The 6,624-nt window shown below is 51.0% G+C and overlaps 1 non-coding gene across 1 annotated transcript; it reads left to right on the forward strand.

Annotated features, from left to right (window-relative positions):
• The first annotated feature begins 5,609 nt into the window (after window positions 1–5,609).
• On the forward strand, window positions 5,610–5,681 carry TRNAQ-CUG (transfer RNA glutamine (anticodon CUG)). The gene has a single exon. It is a non-coding gene; the product is annotated as a tRNA-Gln (tRNA).
• Window positions 5,682–6,624: the final 943 nt, after the last annotated feature.

Raw genomic sequence — 6,624 nt, forward strand, 5'->3', positions numbered from 1 at the left:
GGGAGAGTAGAACTGGGAGCCAGACACTCTTGTCTGTAGAGGTTGCTGGCTGGGATGTCTAACCACTGCCACATGTTCCCTGTCAACTCTTTAGCAGCATTCCTTGGCAGCTTGATAATGTCCTCACACTTTTACCAACCAGATGTGCTCTGCCACCAGCCTCTGTGAAATTCAGTGTTTAAGTATACAAGAGTTCACCTCTGAAATGCTCTGTGTGTGCAGGCCGTGGGAAAGTAACAGTATGAGACGCTATTCCTCCTTGTGGGCAATCAGAGACATGCAGGAGGTTGTGGGAAAAGTTCAGACCCAACTGAGAGATAAGACCCACGTGCCCATGGATGTTTTCAAGCTCAATGGCATGGAAAAAATGATTGGAGCTAGAGGAAATCCCCCTGTCAGCTGCACTGAGGACCACCTGTATGTTTCCTACACTCATCACGCTAATGCTCATGCTCTTTGACAACTCGATCAGCAAGGTAGACAGTAGAATTGAGTGTGCCCTGAGTAAGCATGCTGATGTCGCTAAGCTGAGACTGATAGTGAAGAAGGAGGGGGGAACAACTTTAAACCAAAAGAGAGGAGATTGAAGTTTGATGTTAGAAAGACGTGTTTTACTCTGAGGGTGGCGAGGTGCTGGGACAGGTTGCGAAACGAGGGTGTGGAGGTAGTGAAAACAGAGAAGGGTAACTTGAAGAGTGAGTGAGGTTCTTCTCTCTCAAGTGGATTGTGACTAGGATGTCTGTAGCCATGCTTCGTGGTGGTCCAACGGACTGTCTGTACACCCATCATTGTTTTATCTCTTCCTAACAACGGTGGGCCATGTAGTCATATTCAGTGTGATGACGAGTAGAGGTGAGAGTCATGCTCTTCTCTTTTATGGGGCTCTTGAGAGGAATGTCCACAGCCATCTTCCTTGGTGACTTGAACGTGTTGTCCATGTTATTCCAAGCAGGAACAGATATCAGCCTGGGTAGTGGAAAAGCTGTTGGCACTCACCAAATCTGGCTGTGGGAGTGAGACCAAAGTACTGCTGGCGTCCTTCCCTAAAATTGACCCATACTCAAATTAACCTGCTTTGCTCAGCGACGCATTAATCTCATTGACCACAGTCCTGCACGGCCTCCTTTTGAGGAGAGGCTCGGGGCTGGGAGTCCACTCCACACATTTCCAAGTTCAAAGTGACATAGCATCAGCCTCCCAGAGCACCCGCCTGTCATCATGAATGGGGAAGACATGGGAAAAACCCTGAACCGCAGGCACACATGAGTCACGCGGCTGTGGGAAGCAGTGGAAAAGGTGTCCTGGCCTCAGGCACGCCAGGAATAGCAGGCCTCCCAAGTGCCACTTTCCTCATCATAGACATTACTGAAGGGCCTTGAACCATTCCTGAAGCAAGTGGAATGTCTAGCGCTGCGTCCTTCGAAAGCGCTGCCTCTCTGTGACTAGTGCAGATCCTATGTCACTTGGCTTGGCTTGGAGAGGACTTTTGGATATGATCCACCCAACCCAGTGTCTGATGAAAGCTCACCCAGGTGAGCTTTCTCTGCTGGATCACCTGGGAACAACTGCTTGGCACTGCCCGGTCCAAGCCGGGTGTGTGTGTGTCCCCTCTTCCTGACAACACTACTAGATGACTGTGGAGAAGTAAATGTGAGCCGACGTTGGAAATGGGGAAGAAAGCCAAACTGGAGAAGCAAGGAAGGTGATGATCATGTGGAGTGTGTTCAGTGTGCGTTTACTGGAATGATCAGAGGCCTGGTGCTCCGGCCCTGAGGGGACAGCGTGACATCGTGACGCAGAGAGACCAGGGTTTTCTTAGCTGCAAGGCAAAACCTTCTACCTGTGGGCATGAAAGAGCAGCCCTCCAGTGCCTAGAAAAGATGACAGAGTTGGCAGGAGGAGTCATCTTGCCTTGCTTGTGTCCTGAACAGCTGCCAGGCCACGGCAGCTACTCCAGGTACATCAGACCAGACAGAGGAAGTGTTTACAGCCCAAACGTAGAGCTCTTGTCATGCATCTTGGACGTTCATGACAATCCTTCATAGGAGCAACCAAAGGAACTCTCAGCAAGTAAGGGCGCTGCACATGCCAGCATCTTGCTGGGGGACTCAAGGTACACATACAATCTACTCCTGAATCCCTTCCATGGACTCCAGAGCCCAGGGGAAATGAAAAGACAAAACTTGGCCTGCGTGGTTGTCACGTGGCCTGTTCACGGGAAAACAGAATGCTTCCTTCTGTCCTGCTTTGGGCCCAGCAGGCTGGCAAGTGACAGGTTTGCATCATGAAAGACTGGTGGAAGGCTGTGCCTGTCTTGAAGAGTCTGGAGAGTGAAGGGGAAATGGCAAGAGATGTACCCGAGTGCTGTGGAGAGGGACTGAGCTCCAGTGGCAGTGGGAAAGAGGCATGTGTGCAGCCCATGCTGCAGAGGTGGGTCACAAACGGTACTGTTTCTGAGGACTGCAGCTTCATGGAGGGAGCCTGAGTGCAAGGCATCTCAGGAGGTCCATTGCTAGTCCAAGGAAGAGTTACAAGCATGGCTAGTCCAAAGTGAAGGAAACATTTTCTGTTAGAAATTACCAAATCTTTGTGTGTATGCATGATCTAAGTAATCTACATCCTTCCCTTGATGAGACATTCCCGAATGAGACATTTACTCTAATTCTCCTGCTTTACTCTTCACATGCTTCTCACTGACCAGAGTCCTGCATGGCCTCCTTTCTAGGAGAGGCTCAGGGCAGGGTGCCAAACATGGAAGATTGTTTCTTGAAAGTCAGGATTGAAACAGCCCACGCCTTGCATTTCAAGTACAAAGTGTCATAGCATCAGCCTCCCTGAGCACCTGTCTGTCATCACCATATGGAAGAATTGGGAAAAACCCTGAACCGCAGGCACACATGAGTCATGTAGGTGTGGAAAGGAGTGGAAAAAGTGTCCTGGCCTCAGGCATACCAGGAATAGGAGATCTTCTCTAGTCATTCCTCCCAAATTCTTGCTTTCCCCATCAGCGACATTACTAAAGGCCATTGAACTTTTCCTGTAACAAGTGGAACTTCTAGAAAGTCCTGTGTTGCTTCCTTCGAAAGCATTCCCTTTGTTTGTTTGTCTTGTGCAGAGTCTGTGTGGCTTGTGTTTGCATGGAAGAACTCTTTGGATATGATCTATTACAACGCAGTGTGCATAGAAATATTACCTGGGTGAGGTTTCTCTACTGGCAATCCAGAGCCCAGGGGAAACGAAAAGACAAAACTTGGCCTGCGTGGTTGTCACATGGCCTGTTCACGGGAAAACAGAATGCTTCCTTCTGTCCTGCTTTGGGCCCAGCAGGCTTCTTTGGATGCTTGCTTTGTGCTTTCCTTGTGAAATGCGTGTGGTCCTGAAGCAGCCCATCAAGACTTTGTTTAGCACAGTAATGCCCAGGGAGGAGATGACGGTGGAGCAGATGGATGTGGACTGAAGGAGGCTGCATGTCGTGCAGAGCCCTCACAGGAGCAGGCTCAGGGCCAGAACTGCAGCCCTTGGAGAGAGAAGCTCATGGATGAGCATTTGACCCTGCAGGAGCTGCCACCCACGGGACACACATTCTGCCGTGTTCATTTCCTAAAGGAGAGCACCCTGTTGTATGGACACGTCCTGGAGCAGTTCTTGAACAATTGCAGACTGAGGATTGCACTGTACACTAACCTTACCTCCACATTCCCCATTCCTCGGCAGCGCACTGTGGGATGATGAAGAAGAGGATGGGTGGGAGAAGACAGATGTTGTTTTTTGTTTCCTTTCATCTCTGGATATGTTAGCCTGCTTTTAATAACAGGCAGCAGATTACATTAATCTGAGTCTGTTGTTCTCATAACAGTCATCAGCGATGGATCTCCTTGTTCTTGCCTAAACCCTGGAGTCTGCTTTTAGTGTAGCTAGACCGAGGGCTGCAGAAAGCACCAACTTGTGAACAGATGGTCCTCACTGCTAACGCTTAAAGGAGGACACCTGACAGCACTGGGTCCCCACGGATCTTCCCTGAGGCCGTGGGGCTTCGCTGGCAGACCCGTCCCCAACCCTTGCACACAGAGAAGTGGAGGTTGTGCTGTCCTCTGTTCTCCTCCTCTGGGGAAGAAGTGCAAAATGACATGTGGTGGAGATGATGGAATCTGGCAACTATTTTATTCTGCCCAATGTACTTACTGGTGTGCTGTAAAGAAGGAGGGGGCTCCTCAGTGCCTTCTTTCAGTCCTGTGTCTACCAGCCTGAGCAGTAAAGTTCCTGTGGAGAATGGGGCACCTGGCTGTATTGGGTGAAGCGTGTGAAGGAGAAGGGATACCTGGAGTGACCCTGAGGGGATAGTGAGGAGAGAGAGGATGAGTGGTAGCCCCTTGCTGGTACACGGTTTGTTCCCTGCAGTTGTGCCACTGAAGAGAGCAGAGCAGTACAAGGTGATTGATGCACAAACACTTTCCCTCTCCTGCAAATCCTACCCAGCTTGTCCTGTTTTTTGTTTGTCTCGTGTGCCTGGCTCATGTCTGGAGCCAGGGTGTGTGGATGGCACAGGGAAGCTGCCTGCAGATGCATGCAGGTCTCAGCAGAGCCAGCTCTTGTCTTATCTTCCCATCAGATTCTAGCAGTGCAGCCTACCCCACACCTTCCTGGGCCTGCTGCCAGCACCTGAGGCTGGTCTCCACCCACGGCAGGTAAACCAGTGCTGTCCTGGGAGCCTTGGAAGCCACACCTCCTACACAGCTGGGCTGGGCAGGCAGCGCTGCAGGATCAGGTCAGAGAGTTTTGTCTGGCTCCCTGCTTCTGCCTGCCCTTGCTGCTGCCTGAGAGCTGGAGGGTAGTGGCAATCATTCATTGTGCCTGGGGCTGTCCACTTCCATCTACTCTGTCCTGATCACATTTGTCCCTTCCTTGCCCAGCAGCACTCCAAAAATGCTGTGGAGCAGCACTTGTAGCGCAGCACTCAGCTCTGCCTGGGAAGACCAGTTGTTTGGGGGAGAGGGGCTTGTGCTAGCTGGCTGACACACAGCGGGTGTACACAAATGCCCACACAAACATGGGCATGTGCAGGCAGCATAGTTCTGAGCTGAACGGAGAGCAGCACCAGTTGGAGCATTCGGGGAGCAGTAACAGGCCTTGTGTAGCACAAACAAGAGCTCCAACCCATGAGGCATACGGAGGTGAGCTTACCCAAAAAGCTTTAAAGGTGAATCCTGACCATAACAAGACATCAGAGAACTGTGATCACCTGGATACAGGCTTATGCTCCTTTGGTGTGAGACCTTTCTTTCTTTTTGCTGTCTCCTGGTATACTATGTCGCTGTGGAACGAGGCTGTGGATCTGCATGCAGTCGTGTCAGTAGCCAAGGAAAGTAGGCATAGGAAAGCAGGCATAGGAAAGAACTCTGAGACATGAGAGCAGTAGGCTTTCCTGATTGCCATCCAGGATTAAGAGTTAGCCTCAGGACTGAATTCTCTTGAGTGCCATCAGAGGCAGCCATTGCATGTTGTGGGACCCATGAGATGGTGTGTTGTGTCTTCCTGCCAGCTCAGCGTTCTGCTGAAGCCTCCTGTCTGTCCATTCTGTTGCTGAGAGGACATAGAGCAGGTGTGCAGCTGGTCTCATGGTGTAAAGGTGAGCACTCTGGACTCTGAATCCAGCGATCTGAGTTCAAATCTCAGTGGGACCTCTACTTTTGGGCTCCCAAACCATTGCCCACAGCTGACTTTCACCTAAGCCTGAAACTGAACTAATTAATGCATACCAGACATCCTTCTTGCCATCCTCCCTTCTCTGTGCTTTTAGCCATGCCATGGCCTTCCCCTGACATGGTTCCTCCACACCTGCCTAGCTTAGTGAGCACAGGCCCTGACCCTTCTTTGTTGCCTTCTGATTGATGGCTGCTGCCTTGTGAGGGAAACCAGCAGAAGGTCACTGTATCCCACAGCAGCTGTGGTGCAGACCCTGCAGTCCAATCCTGCTCAAGGCATGGTTGAGAAGAGCAGGCTGTTCAGAGCCATGTCTGGGGGCACGTTGCTTATTCCAATGAGACAGACTCCTCAGCATCCCTGGAAAGCTCAATCCCATCTTTGTCCATCTTCACAGGACACGAGGAATACTGTGTGTGGCGTTCTGTGGATTCCCACTGATGGCATGGCTTTTTGTCCTCTCACAGGGGTGGCACTGAGAAGAGGCTGCCTCTCTTGTGCTTCTTCTTCCTGCCCACCCTCCCTCTGCAGGTATTAAAGTCGAGGACGGGATGCCCCCTGAGCCTTCTGCCCTCCGCACAAACCATTCCCTGCTCTTCCTGCTTCTCCTGTTAGAACACATCACAGAAGCACAGAGTGGTTGAGGCTGGGAGGAGCCACAGCTGGACGTGTTGTCTTTTTGTACCTGGGGATGGACTCACTGCCATGGGACAGGGCAGGTTCTCCCTCCTCTGTTTCCAGTGAGAAGAGGTAAGCTGAGGGCAGTGGGCACTGCTTTTCTTATCAGAGCAGGTGACCAATGGCGTTAGGAGGAACCAAAATCACAATTCCAAGATCTGCAGCACAAAGTTTTTAATGGGAAGGAAAAAGCAAAGTGGCTCCGTACAGAGAGGAGGAAAAATGTTTTCGGTTTTCAGGGAGGTT

This window comes from Tympanuchus pallidicinctus, unplaced genomic scaffold, assembly GCF_026119805.1.
Source record: "Tympanuchus pallidicinctus isolate F22 unplaced genomic scaffold, pur_lepc_1.0 scaffold19, whole genome shotgun sequence".
NCBI lineage: Eukaryota > Metazoa > Chordata > Aves > Galliformes > Phasianidae > Tympanuchus > Tympanuchus pallidicinctus.